Below are 16,314 nucleotides of genomic sequence, written 5' to 3'. Positions count from 1 at the left end.
TAAGCCATTTGTAAGGATTTCCCCCATGTGGACCTGTTGTCACTCTTACCCTGATGGTTGCTGATATTTCCAGACACTTTTTCAGTCTTATCTGAGGAATTTTATCATTTATATCAGAATGGCCATATTCTGATGCCAGTTTAGCGCTCATTCAATGACGATTTACTACTCTTTCCCATTGAAGGCCATATTGAGGTTAAATCAATGACTGGACTTTTTAATTTATAAAAACAAATGACTATTGAAAGTGCAAGTCAGTATCGTGCATAGTTGTTCTGGTCTCTGTGGTGATTTTAGAGCGTTGTTCATATTTCTACTTTTACCGCATACACTTTAACCCGATACCCAGTTACTGTGCTGTAGTCAGGATGGCCGAGCGGTCTAAGGCGCTGCGTTCAGGTCGCAGTCTCCCATGGAGGCGTGGGTTCAAATCCCACTTCTGACAGTTTTTTAGTGCCTCTCAGGAGTCATGCTGCTCAGCAGTAATAATAAGAATGATGAAATAACAACTTCACACAGTGAAATAACAATTCATAATAAACACTCTCAAATGCAGACCTTCTGGAGCTGAGCAAAGATCAAGGTTAAATAAGAAAACAGCTGGACTTAATAACAAATGAATGAGGGGAACATTTTGTGTTATTGCATTATAATGAGTTACTGCATTATCTTTCAGTTGTTAAATTTCACTTTCTGTAGGCTATGCCTGTTGGCCCATTCACTCCTAACAAGCCTGTTTTCTTCTGTCAACGTTGTCGTGGCTGAGTGGTTAAGGCGATGGACTAGAAATCCATTAGGATCTTCCTGCGTAGGTTCAAATCCTGCCGACAACGAAAATGCATTTTTTTGACCCCTCCGGAGGTTGAAGTTTAGTCGTGTTTCTTATACCAATCGCATCCTCTCAGATCTCCGCAAGTACATAGGGATTAGTTGTCCATTTGGGATAGGACTGCAGGCCATCTGTCCCACTTCACACCTTTACACACCTGGTTATCCAGCCTTCTAGCTCTATAGGCCACAGTAGCATAGGTTACAGGTTTGTAGTCAAGCCACAGATTTCAGGTGAGATCCCATGATACACTCAACAATACAACAACACGATTCTCATGAATAACCATGAAAAACATTTGCTAAGATTTCCCCCATTTTGACATGTGGAAACCTGTTGTCACTCTTACCCTGACGGGAAGCTCCAGACACTTTTTTGGTCCTATCTGAGGCATTTTTAAATTCATGTCAAATTGGCCATATTCTGAAGACACTCTTAGGCTGCAGGGTAATCGAACTGGCCACATCTAAAGTCAAGCCACAGGTAACAGGTGAGAAACCTTGTTAAACCCTAAAAGAAAAAGAAAAAACTCGATTGCATTGAAAATAACCATTAAGTCATTCAGGTCGCAGACTCCCCTATAGGCATGGTTTGAAACCCCCTCCTGACAATTTTTTAGCGCCTGCATGTCATGCACCTTTGTAAAATCCAGTTGAAAAATAAATGACTTAAGGTAACGTAAATGACACCTAGTTAATATGAGTAGTGAATAACTATCGTATTTTTAATATTCTGCAAAAACAGCTAGTTGATGAGAGGCTGAAAGAGAATTGCAAGAATCGCGCAATTTCACAGGCGGGCCCCAAACAGGCAAATAACAAAAATAATCTCGGAACGCAGAACTCGTCGGTCGTTGTCAGTGGATTGTATTGGCGGGAAGAACAAAAATATCGTCTGCAGGGTAATCAAAGTCGCCGCATCTAATGTCAAGTCACAGGTGAGCTGCCTTGTTAAACCCTAAAAATAAATAATAACACGATTGCGTTGAAATGACTCATTAAGCCATTTGTAAGGATTTCCCCCATGTGGACCTGTTGTCACTCTTACCCTGATGGTTGCTGATATTTCCAGACACTTTTTCAGTCTTATCTGAGGAATTTTATCATTTATATCAGAATGGCCATATTCTGATGCCAGTTTAGCGCTCATTCAATGACGATTTACTACTCTTTCCCATTGAAGGCCATATTGAGGTTAAATCAATGACTGGACTTTTTAATTTATAAAAACAAATGACTATTGAAAGTGCAAGTCAGTATCGGGCATTGTTGTTCTGGTCTCTGTGGTGATTTTAGAGCGTTGTTCATATTTCTACTTTTACCGCATACACTTTAACCCGATACCCAGTTACTGTGCTGTAGTCAGGATGGCCGAGTGGTCTAAGGCGCTGCGTTCAGTTCGCAGTCTCCCATGGAGGCGTGGGTTCAAATCCCACTTCTGACAGTTTTTTAGTGCCTCTCAGGAGTCATGCTGCTCAGCAGTAATAATAAGAATGATGAAATAACAACTTCACACAGTGAAATAACAATTCATAATAAACACTCTCAAATGCAGACCTTCTGGAGCTGAGCAAAGATCAAGGTTAAATAAGAAAACAGCTGGACTTAATAACAAATGAATGAGGGGAACATTTTGTGTTATTGCATTATAATGAGTTACTGCATTATCTTTCAGTTGTTAAATTTCACTTTCTGTAGGCTATGCCTGTTGGCCCATTCACTCCTAACAAGCTTGCGTTCTTCTGTCAACATTGTCGTGGCCGAGTGGTTAAGGCGATGGACTAGAAATCCATTAGGATCTTCCTGCGCAGGTTCAAATCCTGCCGACAACGAAAATGCATTTTTTTGACCCCTCCGTAGGTTGAAGTTTAGTCGTGTTTCTTATACCAATCGCATCCTCTCAGATCTCCGCAAGTACATAGGGATTAGTTGTCCATTTGGGATAGGACTGCAGGCCATCTGTCCCACTTCACACCTTTACACACCTGGTTATCCAGCCTTCTAGCTCTATAGGCCACAGTAGCATAGGTTACAGGTTTGTAGTCAAGCCACAGATTTCAGGTGAGATCCCATGATACACTCAACAATACAACAACACGATTCTCATGAATAACCATGAAGCCATTTGCTAAGATTTCCCCCATTTTGACATGTGGAAACCTGTTGTCACTCTTACATTGACGGGAAGCTCCAGACACTTTTTTGGTCCTAACTGAGGCATTTTTAAATTCATGTCAAATTGGCCATATTCTGAAGACACTCTTAGGCTGCAGGGTAATCGAACTGGCCACATCTAAAGTCAAGCCACAGGTAACAGGTGAGAAACCTTGTTAAACCCTAAAAGAAAAAGAAAAAACTTGATTGCATTGAAAATAACCATTAAGTCATTCAGGTCGCAGACTCCCCTATAGGCATGGTTTGAAACCACCTCCTGACAATTTTTTAGCGCCTGCATGTCATGCACCTTTGTAAAATCCAGTTGAAAAATAAATGACTTAAGGTAACGTAAATGACACCTAGTTAATATGAGTAGTGAATAACTATCGTATTTTTAATATTCTGCAAAAACAGCTAGTTGATGAGAGGCTGAAAGAGAATTGCAAGAATCGCGCAATTTCACAGGCGGGCCCCAAACAGGCAAATAACAAAAATAATCTTGGAACGCAGAACTCGTCGGTCGTTGTCAGTGGATTGTATTGGCGGGAAGAACAAAAATATCGTCTGCAGGGTAATCAAAGTCGCCGCATCTAATGTCAAGTCACAGGTGAGCTGCCTTGTTAAACCCTAAAAATAAATAATAACACGATTGCGTTGAAATGACTCATTAAGCCATTTGTAAGGATTTCCCCCATGTGGACCTGTTGTCACTCTTACCCTGATGGTTGCTGATATTTCCAGACACTTTTTCAGTCTTATCTGAGGAATTTTATCATTTATATCAGAATGGCCATATTCTGATGCCAGTTTAGCGCTCATTCAATGACGATTTACTACTCTTTCCCATTGAAGGCCATATTGAGGTTAAATCAATGACTGGACTTTTTAATTTATAAAAACAAATGACTATTGAAAGTGCAAGTCAGTATCGTGCATTGTTGTTCTGGTCTCTGTGGTGATTTTAGAGCGTTGTTCATATTTCTACTTTTACCGCATACACTTTAACCCGATACCCAGTTACTGTGCTGTAGTCAGGATGGCCGAGTGGTCTAAGGCGCTGCGTTCAGTTCGCAGTCTCCCATGGAGGCGTGGGTTCAAATCCCACTTCTGACAGTTTTTTAGTGCCTCTCAGGAGTCATGCTGCTCAGCAGTAATAATAAGAATGATGAAATAACAACTTCACACAGTGAAATAACAATTCATAATAAACACTCTCAAATGCAGACCTTCTGGAGCTGAGCAAAGATCAAGGTTAAATAAGAAAACAGCTGGACTTAATAACAAATGAATGAGGGGAACATTTTGTGTTATTGCATTATAATGAGTTACTGCATTATCTTTCAGTTGTTAAATTTCACTTTCTGTAGGCTATGCCTGTTGGCCCATTCACTCCTAACAAGCTTGCTTTCTTCTGTCAACGTTGTCGTGGCCGAGTGGTTAAGGCGATGGACTAGAAATCCATTAGGATCTTCCTGCGCAGGATCAAATCCTGCCGACAACGAAAATGCATTTTTTTGACCCCTCCGGAGGTTGAAGTTTAGTCGTGTTTCTTATACCAATCGCATCCTCTCAGATCTCCGCAAGTACATAGGGATTAGTTGTCCATTTGGGATAGGACTGCAGGCCATCTGTCCCACTTCACACCTTTACACACCTGGTTATCCAGCCTTCTAGCTCTATAGGCCACAGTAGCATAGGTTACAGGTTTGTAGTCAAGCCACAGATTTCAGGTGAGATCCCATGATACACTCAACAATACAACAACACGATTCTCATGAATAACCATGAAGCCATTTGCTAAGATTTCCCCCATTTTGACATGTGGAAACCTGTTGTCACTCTTACCCTGACGGGAAGCTCCAGACACTTTTTTGGTCCTAACTGAGGCATTTTTAAATTCATGTCAAATTGGCCATATTCTGAAGACACTCTTAGGCTGCAGGGTAATCGAACTGGCCACATCTAAAGTCAAGCCACAGGTAACAGGTGAGAAACCTTGTTAAACCCTAAAAGAAAAATAAATAACTTGATTGCATTGAAAATAACCATTAAGTCATTCAGGTCGCAGACTCCCCTATAGGCATGGTTTGAAACCCCCTCCTGACAATTTTTTAGCGCCTGCATGTCATGCACCTTTGTAAAATCCAGTTGAAAAATAAATGACTTAAGGTAACGTAAATGACACCTAGTTAATATGAGTAGTGAATAACTATCGTATTTTTAATATTCTGCAAAAACAGCTAGTTGATGAGAGGCTGAAAGAGAATTGCAAGAATCGCGCAATTTCACAGGCGGGCCCCAAACAGGCAAATAACAAAAATAATCTCGGAACGCAGAACTCGTCGGTCGTTGTCAGTGGATTGTATTGGCGGGAAGAACAAAAATATCGTCTGCAGGGTAATCAAAGTCGCCGCATCTAATGTCAAGTCACAGGTGAGCTGCCTTGTTAAACCCTAAAAATAAATAATAACACGATTGCGTTGAAATGACTCATTAAGCCATTTGTAAGGATTTCCCCCATGTGGACCTGTTGTCACTCTTACCCTGATGGTTGCTGATATTTCCAGACACTTTTTCAGTCTTATCTGAGGAATTTTATCATTTATATCAGAATGGCCATATTCTGATGCCAGTTTAGCGCTCATTCAATGACGATTTACTACTCTTTCCCATTGAAGGCCATATTGAGGTTAAATCAATGACTGGACTTTTTAATTTATAAAAACAAATGACTATTGAAAGTGCAAGTCAGTATCGTGCATTGTTGTTCTGGTCTCTGTGGTGATTTTAGAGCGTTGTTCATATTTCTACTTTTACCGCATACACTTTAACCCGATACCCAGTTACTGTGCTGTAGTCAGGATGGCCGAGTGGTCTAAGGCGCTGCGTTCAGTTCGCAGTCTCCCATGGAGGCGTGGGTTCAAATCCCACTTCTGACAGTTTTTTAGTGCCTCTCAGGAGTCATGCTGCTCAGCAGTAATAATAAGAATGATGAAATAACAACTTCACACAGTGAAATAACAATTCATAATAAACACTCTCAAATGCAGACCTTCTGGAGCTGAGCAAAGATCAAGGTTAAATAAGAAAACAGCTGGACTTAATAACAAATGAATGAGGGGAACATTTTGTGTTATTGCATTATAATGAGTTACTGCATTATCTTTCAGTTGTTAAATTTCACTTTCTGTAGGCTATGCCTGTTGGCCCATTCACTCCTAACAAGCTTGCTTTCTTCTGTCAACGTTGTCGTGGCCGAGTGGTTAAGGCGATGGACTAGAAATCCATTAGGATCTTCCTGCGCAGGATCAAATCCTGCCGACAACGAAAATGCATTTTTTTGACCCCTCCGGAGGTTGAAGTTTAGTCGTGTTTCTTATACCAATCGCATCCTCTCAGATCTCCGCAAGTACATAGGGATTAGTTGTCCATTTGGGATAGGACTGCAGGCCATCTGTCCCACTTCACACCTTTACACACCTGGTTATCCAGCCTTCTAGCTCTATAGGCCACAGTAGCATAGGTTACAGGTTTGTAGTCAAGCCACAGATTTCAGGTGAGATCCCATGATACACTCAACAATACAACAACACGATTCTCATGAATAACCATGAAGCCATTTGCTAAGATTTCCCCCATTTTGACATGTGGAAACCTGTTGTCACTCTTACCCTGACGGGAAGCTCCAGACACTTTTTTGGTCCTAACTGAGGCATTTTTAAATTCATGTCAAATTGGCCATATTCTGAAGACACTCTTAGGCTGCAGGGTAATCGAACTGGCCACATCTAAAGTCAAGCCACAGGTAACAGGTGAGAAACCTTGTTAAACCCTAAAAGAAAAATAAATAACTTGATTGCATTGAAAATAACCATTAAGTCATTCAGGTCGCAGACTCCCCTATAGGCATGGTTTGAAACCCCCTCCTGACAATTTTTTAGCGCCTGCATGTCATGCACCTTTGTAAAATCCAGTTGAAAAATAAATGACTTAAGGTAACGTAAATGACACCTAGTTAATATGAGTAGTGAATAACTATCGTATTTTTAATATTCTGCAAAAACAGCTAGTTGATGAGAGGCTGAAAGAGAATTGCAAGAATCGCGCAATTTCACAGGCGGGCCCCAAACAGGCAAATAACAAAAATAATCTCGGAACGCAGAACTCGTCGGTCGTTGTCAGTGGATTGTATTGGCGGGAAGAACAAAAATATCGTCTGCAGGGTAATCAAAGTCGCCGCATCTAATGTCAAGTCACAGGTGAGCTGCCTTGTTAAACCCTAAAAATAAATAATAACACGATTGCGTTGAAATGACTCATTAAGCCATTTGTAAGGATTTCCCCCATGTGGACCTGTTGTCACTCTTACCCTGATGGTTGCTGATATTTCCAGACACTTTTTCAGTCTTATCTGAGGAATTTTATCATTTATATCAGAATGGCCATATTCTGATGCCAGTTTAGCGCTCATTCAATGACGATTTACTACTCTTTCCCATTGAAGGCCATATTGAGGTTAAATCAATGACTGGACTTTTTAATTTATAAAAACAAATGACTATTGAAAGTGCAAGTCAGTATCGTGCATTGTTGTTCTGGTCTCTGTGGTGATTTTAGAGCGTTGTTCATATTTCTACTTTTACCGCATACACTTTAACCCGATACCCAGTTACTGTGCTGTAGTCAGGATGGCCGAGTGGTCTAAGGCGCTGCGTTCAGTTCGCAGTCTCCCATGGAGGCGTGGGTTCAAATCCCACTTCTGACAGTTTTTTAGTGCCTCTCAGGAGTCATGCTGCTCAGCAGTAATAATAAGAATGATGAAATAACAACTTCACACAGTGAAATAGCAATTCATAATAAACACTCTCAAATGCAGACCTTCTGGAGCTGAGCAAAGATCAAGGTTAAATAAGAAAACAGCTGGACTTAATAACAAATGAATGAGGGGAACATTTTGTGTTATTGCATTATAATGAGTTACTGCATTATCTTTCAGTTGTTAAATTTCACTTTCTGTAGGCTATGCCTGTTGGCCCATTCACTCCTAACAAGCCTGTTTTCTTCTGTCACTGTTGTCGTGGCCGAGTGGTTAAGGCGATGGACTAGAAATCCATTAGAATCTTCCTGCGCAGGTTCAAATCCTGCCGACAGCGAAAATGCATTTTTTTGACCCCTCCGGAGGTTGAAGTTTAGTCGTGTTTCTTATACCAATCGCATCCTCTCAGATCTCCGCAAGTACATAGGGATTAGTTGTCCATTTGGGATAGGACTGCAGGCCATCTATCCCACTTCACACACCTGGTTATCCAGCCTTCTAGCTCTATAGGCCACAGTAGCATAGGTTACAGGTTTGTAGTCAAGCCACAGATTTCAGGTGAGATCCCATGATACACTCAACAATACAACAACACGATTCTCATGAATAACCATGAAGCCATTTGCTAAGATTTCCCCCATTTTGACATGTGGAAACCTGTTGTCACTCTTACCCTGACGGGAAGCTCCAGACACTTTTTTGGTCCTATCTGAGGCATTTTTAAATTCATGTCAAATTGGCCATATTCTGAAGACACTCTTATAGTCTGCAGGGTAATCGAACTGGCCACATCTAAAGTCAAGCCACAGGTAACAGGTGAGAAACCTTGTTAAACCCTAAAAGAAAAAGAAAAAACTTGATTGCATTGAAAATAACCATTAAGTCATTCAGGTCGCAGACTCCCCTATAGGCATGGTTTGAAACCACCTCCTGACAATTTTTTAGCGCCTGCATGTCATGCACCTTTGTAAAATCCAGTTGAAAAATAAATGACTTAAGGTAACGTAAATGACACCTAGTTAATATGAGTAGTGAATAACTATCGTATTTTTAATATTCTGCAAAAACAGCTAGTTGATGAGAGGCTGAAAGAGAATTGCAAGAATCGCGCAATTTCACAGGCGGGCCCCAAACAGGCAAATAACAAAAATAATCTCGGAACGCAGAACTCGTCGGTCGTTGTCAGTGGATTGTATTGGCGGGAAGAACAAAAATATCGTCTGCAGGGTAATCAAAGTCGCCGCATCTAATGTCAAGTCACAGGTGAGCTGCCTTGTTAAACCCTAAAAATAAATAATAACACAATTGCGTTGAAATGACCCATCAAGCCATTTGTAAGGATTTCCCCCATGTGGACCTGTTGTCACTCTTACCCTGATGGTTGCTGATATTTCCAGACACTTTTTCAGTCTTATCTGAGGAATTTTATCATTTATATCAGAATGGCCATATTCTGATGCCAGTTTAGCGCTCATTCAATGGCGATTTACTACTCTTTTCCATTGAAAGCCATATTGAGGTTAAATCAATGACTGGACTTTTTAATTTATGAAAAACAAATGACTATTGAAAGTGCAAGTCAGTATCGTGCATAGTTGTTCTGGTCTCTGTGGTGATTTTAGAGCGTTGTTCATATTTCTACTTTTACCGCATACACTTTAACCCGATACCCAGTTACTGTGCTCTAGTCAGGATGGCCGAGCGGTCTAAGGCGCTGCGTTCAGGTCGCAGTCTCCCATGGAGGCGTGTGTTCAAATCCCACTTCTGACAGTTTTTTAGTGCCTCTCAGGAGTCATGCTGCTCAGCAGTAATAATAAGAATGATGAAATAACAACTTCACACAGTGAAATAACAATTCATAATAAACACTCTCAAATGCAGACCTTCTGGAGCTGAGCAAAGATCAAGGTTAAATAAGAAAACAGCTGGACTTAATAACAAATGAATGAGGGGAACATTTTGTGTTATTGCATTATAATGAGTTACTGCATTATCTTTCAGTTGTTAAATTTCACTTTCTGTAGGCTATGCCTGTTGGCCCATTCACTCCTAACAAGCCTGTTTTTTTCTGTCAATGTTGTCGTGGCCGAGTGGTTAAGGCGATGGACTAGAAATCCATTAGGATCTTCCTGCGTAGGTTCAAATCCTGCCGACAACGAAAACGCATTTTTTTGACCACTCCGGAGGTTGAAGTTTAGTCGTGTTTCTTATACCAATCGCATCCTCTCAGATCTCCGCAAGTACATAGGGATTAGTTGTCCATTTGGGATAGGACTGCAGGCCATCTATCCCACTTCACACCTTTACACACCTGGTTATCCAGCCTTCTAGCTCTATAGGCCACAGTAGCATAGGTTACAGGTTTGTAGTCAAGCCACAGATTTCAGGTGAGATCCCATGATACACTCAACAATACAACAACACGATTCTCATGAATTACCATTAAGCCATTTGCTAAGATTTCCCCCATTTTGACATGTGGAAACCTGTTGTCACTCTTACCCTGACGGGAAGCTCCAGACACTTTTTTGGTCCTATCTGAGGCATTTTTAAATTCATGTCAAATTGGCCATATTCTGAAGACACTCTTATAGTCTGCAGGGTAATCGAACTGGCCACATCTAAAGTCAAGCCACAGGTAACAGGTGAGAAACCTTGTTAAACCCTAAAAGAAAAAGAAAAAACTTGATTGCATTGAAAATAACCATTAAGTCATTCAGGTCGCAGACTCCCCTATAGGCATGGTTTGAAACCCCCTCCTGACAACTTTTTAGCGCCTGCATGTCATGCACCTTTGTAAAATCCAGTTGAAAAATAAATGACTTAAGGTAACGTAAATGACACCTAGTTAATATGAGTAGTGAATAACTATCGTATTTTTAATATTCTGCAAAAACAGCTAGTTGATGAGAGGCTGAAAGAGAATTGCAAGAATCGCGCAATTTCACAGGCGGGCCCCAAACAGGCAAATAACAAAAATAATCTCGGAACGCAGAACTCGTCGGTCGTTGTCAGTGGATTGTATTGGCGGGAAGAACAAAAATATCGTCTGCAGGGTAATCGAAGTCGCCGCATCTAATGTCAAGTCACAGGTGAGCTGCCTTGTTAAACCCTAAAAATAAATAATAACACGATTGCGTTGAAATGACCCATTAAGCCATTTGTAAGGATTTCCCCCATGTGGACCTGTTGTCACTCTTACCCTGATGGTTGCTGATATTTGCAGACACTTTTTCAGTCTTATCTAAGGAATTTTATCATTTATATCAGAATGGCCATATTCTGATGCCAGTTTAGCGCTCATTCAATGACGATTTACTACTCTTTCCCATTGAAGGCCATATTGAGGTTAAATCAATGACTGGACTTTTTAATTTATAAAAACAAATGACTGTTGAAAGTGCAAGTCAGTATCGTGCATAGTTGTTCTGGTCTCTGTGGTGATTTTAGAGCGTTGTTCATATTTCTACTTTTACCGCATACACTTTAACCCGATACCCAGTTACTGTGCTGTAGTCAGGATGGCCGAGCGGTCTAAGGCGCTGCGTTCAGGTCGCAGTGTCCCATGGAGGCGAGGGTTCAAATCCCACTTCTGACAGTTTTCTAGTGCCTCTCAGGAGTCATGCTGCTCAGCAGTAATAATAAGAATGATGAAATAACAATTTCACACAGTGAAATAACAATTCATAATAAACACTCTCAAATGCAGACCTTCTGGAGCTGAGCAAAGATCAAGGTTAAATAAGAAAACAGCTGGACTTAATAACAAATGAATGAGGGGAACATTTTGTGTTATTGCATTATAATGAGTTAATCAGTTGTTAATCAGTTGTTAAATTTCACTCGCTGTAGGCTATGCCTGTTGGCCCATTCACTCCTAACAAGCCTGTTTTTTTCTGTCAACGTTGTCGTGGCCGAGTGGTTAAGGCGATGGACTAGAAATCCATTAGGATCTTCCTGCGCAGGTTCAAATCCTGCCGACAACGAAAATGCATTTTTTTGACCCCTCCGGAGGTGGAAGTTTAGTCGTGTTTCTTATACCGATCGCATCCTCTCAGATCTCCGCAAGTACATAGGGATTAGTTGTCCATTTGGGATAGGACTGCAGGCCATCTATCCCACTTCACACCTTTACACACCTGGTTATCCAGCCTTCTAGCTCTATAGGCCACAGTAGCATAGGTTACAGGTTTGTAGTCAAGCCACAGATTTCAGGTGAGATCCCATGATACACTCAACAATACAACAACACGATTCTCATGAATAACCATTAAGCCATTTGCTAAGATTTCCCCCATTTTGACATGTGGAAACCTGTTGTCACTCTGACCCTGACGGGAAGCTCCAGACACTTTTTTGGTCCTATCTGAGGCATTTTTAAATTCATGTCAAATTGGCCATATTCTGAAGACACTCTTATATTCTGCAGGGTAATCGAACTGGCCACATCTAAAGTCAAGCCACAGGCAACAGGTGAGAAACCTTGTTAAACCCTAAAAGAAAAAGAAAAAACTTGATTGCATTGAAAATAACCATTAAGTCATTCAGGTCGCAGACTCCCCTATAGGCATGGTTTGAAACCCCCTCCTGACAATTTTTTAGCGCCTGCATGTCATGCACCTTTGTAAAATCCAGTTGAAAAATAAATGACTTAAGGTAACGTAAATGACACCTAGTTAATATGAGTAGTGAATAACTATCGTATTTTTAATATTCTGCAAAAACAGCTAGTTGATGAGAGGCTGAAAGAGAATTGCAAGAATCGCGCAATTTCACAGGCGGGCCCCAAACAGGCAAATAACAAAAATAATCTCGGAACGCAGAACTCGTCGGTCGTTGTCAGTGGATTGTATTGGCGGGAAGAACAAAAATATCGTCTGCAGGGTAATCGAAGTCGCCGCATCTAATGTCAAGTCACAGGTGAGCTGCCTTGTTAAACCCTAAAAATAAATAATAACACGATTGCGTTGAAATGACCCATTAAGCCATTTGTAAGGATTTCCCCCATGTGGACCTGTTGTCACTCTTACCCTGATGGTTGCTGATATTTCCAGACACTTTTTCAGTCTTATCTGAGGAATTTTATCATTTATATCAGAATGGCCATATTCTGATGCCAGTTTAGCGCTCATTCAATGGCGATTTACTACTCTTTCCCATTGAAGGCCATATTGAGGTTAAATCAATGACTGGACTTTTTAATTTATAAAAACAAATGACTATTGAAAGTGCAAGTCAGTATCGTGCATAGTTGTTCTGGTCTCTGTGGTGATTTTAGAGCGTTGTTCATATTTCTACTTTTACCGCATACACTTTAACCCGATACCCAGTTACTGTGCTGTAGTCAGGATGGCCGAGCGGTCTCTGGCGCTGCGTTCAGGTCGCAGTCTCCCATGGAGGCGTGGGTTCAAATCCCACTTCTGACAGTTTTTTAGTGCCTCTCAGGAGTCATGCTGCTCAGCAGTAATAATAAGAATGATGAAATAACAACTTCACACAGTGAAATAACAATTCATAATAAACACCCTCAAATGCAGACCTTCTGGAGCTGAGCAAAGATCAAGGTTAAATAAGAAAACAGCTGGACTTAATAACAAATTAATGAGGGGAACATTTTGTGTTATTGCATTATAATGAGTTACTGCATTATCTTTCAGTTGTTAAATTTCACTTTCTGTAGGCTATGCCTGTTGGCCCATTCACTCCTAACAAGCTTGTTTTCTTCTGTCAACGTTGTCGTGGCCGAGTGGTTAAGGCGATGGACTAGAAATCCATTAGGATCTTCCTGCGCAGGTTTAAATCCTGCCGACAATGAAAATGCATTTTTTTGACCCCTCCGGAGGTTGAAGTTTAGTCATGTTTCTTATACCAATCGCATCCTCTCAGATCTCCGCAAGTACATAGGGATTAGTTGTCCATTTGGGATAGGACTGCAGGCCATCTATCCCACTTCACACCTTTACACACCTGGTTATCCAGCCTTCTAGCTCTATAGGCCACAGTAGCATAGGTTACAGGTTTGTAGTCAAGCCACAGATTTCAGGTGAGATCCCATGATACACTCAACAATACAACAACACGATTTTCATGAATAACCATTAAGCCATTTGCTAAGATTTCCCCCATTTTGACATGTGGAAACTTGTTGTCACTCTTACCCTGACGGGAAGCTCCAGACACTTTTTTGGTCCTATCTGAGGCATTTTTAAATTCATGTCAAATTGGCCATATTCTGAAGACACTCTTAGGCTGCAGGGTAATCGAACTGGCCACATCTAAAGTCAAGCCACAGGTGACAGGTGAGAAACCTTGTTAAACCCTAAAAGAAAAAGAAAAAACTTGATTGCATTGAAAATAACCATTAAGTCATTCAGGTCGCAGACTCCCCTATAGGCATGGTTTGAAACCCCCTCCTGACAACTTTTTAGCGCCGGCATGTCATGCACCTTTGTAAAATCCAGTTGAAAAATAAATGACTTAAGGTAACGTAAATGACACCTAGTTAATATGAGTAGTGAATAACTATCGTATTTTTAATATTCTGCAAAAACAGCTAGTTGATGAGAGGATGAAAGAGAATTGCAAGAATCGCGCAATTTCACAGGCGGGCCCCAAACAGGCAAATAACAAAAATAATCTCGGAACGCAGAACTCGTCGGTCGTTGTCAGTGGATTGTATTGGCGGGAAGAACAAGAATATCGTCTGCAGGGTAATCGAAGTCGCCGCATCTAATGTCAAGTCACAGGTGAGCTGCCTTGTTAAACCCTAAAAATAAATAATAACACGATTGCGTTGAAATGACCCATTAAGCCATTTGTAAGGATTTCCCCCATGTGGACCTGTTGTCACTCTTACCCTGATGGTTGCTGATATTTCCAGACATTTTTTCAGTCTTATCTGAGGAATTTTATCATTTCTATCAGAATGGCCACATTCTGATGCCAGTTTAGCGCTCATTCAATGGCGATTTACTACTCTTTCCCATTGAAGGCCATATTGAGGTTAAATCAATGACTGGACTTTTTAATTTATAAAAACAAATGACTATTGAAAGTGCAAGTCAGTATCGTGCATAGTTGTTCTGGTCTCTGTGGTGATTTTAGAGCGTTGTTCATATTTCTACTTTTACCGCATACACTTTAACCCGATACCCAGGTACTGTGCTGTAGTCAGGATGGCCGAGCGGTCTATGGCGCTGCGTTCAGGTCGCAGTCTCCCATGGAGGCGTGGGTTCAAATCCCACTTCTGACAGTTTTTTAGTGCCTCTCAGGAGCCATGCTGCTCAGCAGTAATAATAAGAATGATGAAATAACAACTTCACACAGTGAAATAACAATTCATAATAAACACTCTCAAATGCAGACCTTCTGGAGCTGAGCAAAGATCAAGGTTAAATAAGAAAACAGCTGGACTTAATAACAAATGAATGAGGGGAACATTTTGTGTTATTGCATTATAATGAGTTACTGCATTATCTTTCAGTTGTTAAATTTCACTTTCTGTAGGCTATGCCTGTTGGCCCATTCACTCCTAACAAGCCTGTTTTCTTCTGTCAACGTTGTCGTGGCCGAGTGTTTAAGGCGATGGACTAGAAATCCATTAGGATCTTCCTGCTCAGGTTCAAATCCTGCCAACAACAAAAATGCATTTTTTTGACCCCTCCGGAGATTGAAGTTTAGTCGTGTTTCTTATACCAATCGCATCCTCTCAGATCTCCGCAAGTACATAGGGATTAGTTGTCCATTTGGGATAGGAATGCAGGCCATCTGTCCCACTTCACACCTTTACACACCTGGTTATCCAGCCTTCTAGCTCTATAGGCCACAGTAGCATAGGTTACAGGTTTGTAGTCAAGCCACAGATTTCAGGTGAGATTCCATGATACACTCAACAATACAACAACACGATTCTCATGAATAACCATGAAGCCATTTGCTAAGATTTCCCCCATTTTGACATGTGGAAACCTGTTGTCACTCTTACCCTGACGGGAAGCTCCAGACACTTTTTTGGTCCTATCTGAGGCATTTTTAAATTCATGTCAAATTGGCCATATTCTGAAGACACTCTTATAGTCTGCAGGGTAATCGAACTGGCCACATCTAAAGTCAAGCCACAGGTAACAGGTGAGAAACCTTGTTAAACCCTAAAAGAAAAAGAAAAAACTTGATTGCATTGAAAATAACCATTAAGTCATTCGGGTCACAGACTCCCCTATAGGCATGGTTTGAAACCCCCTCCTGACAACTTTTTAGCGCCTGCATGTCATGCACCTTTGTAAAATCCAGTTGAAAAATAAATGACTTAAGGTAACGTAAATGACACCTAGTTAATATGAGTAGTGAATAACTATCGTATTTTTAATATTCTGCAAAAACAGCTAGTTGATGAGAGGCTGAAAGAGAATTGCAAGAATCGCGCAATTTCACAGGCGGGCCCCAAACAGGCAAATAACAAAAATAATCTCGGAACGCAGAACTCGTCGGTCGTTGTCAGTGGATTGTATTGGCGG

At 40.9% G+C, this 16,314-nt stretch overlaps 3 non-coding genes across 3 annotated transcripts; all 3 read left to right on the top strand.

Annotated features, from left to right (window-relative positions):
* The first annotated feature begins 362 nt into the window (after positions 1-362).
* trnal-cag lies at positions 363-445 on the top strand. Its single transcript has one exon. It is a non-coding gene; the product is annotated as a tRNA-Leu (tRNA).
* A 9,432-nt stretch (positions 446-9,877) lies between these two features.
* On the top strand, positions 9,878-9,959 carry trnas-aga. The gene has a single exon. It is a non-coding gene; the product is annotated as a tRNA-Ser (tRNA).
* Positions 9,960-11,705: 1,746 nt separating this feature from the next.
* On the top strand, positions 11,706-11,787 carry trnas-aga. Its single transcript has one exon. It is a non-coding gene; the product is annotated as a tRNA-Ser (tRNA).
* The last annotated feature ends 4,527 nt before the right edge of the window (positions 11,788-16,314 follow it).

This window comes from Oncorhynchus mykiss, unplaced genomic scaffold (assembly GCF_013265735.2).
Source record: "Oncorhynchus mykiss isolate Arlee unplaced genomic scaffold, USDA_OmykA_1.1 un_scaffold_582, whole genome shotgun sequence".
Lineage (NCBI taxonomy): Eukaryota > Metazoa > Chordata > Actinopteri > Salmoniformes > Salmonidae > Oncorhynchus > Oncorhynchus mykiss.
The sequence above is the reverse complement of the archived record's forward strand: the minus strand, read 5'-3'. Positions and strand labels throughout refer to the sequence as shown.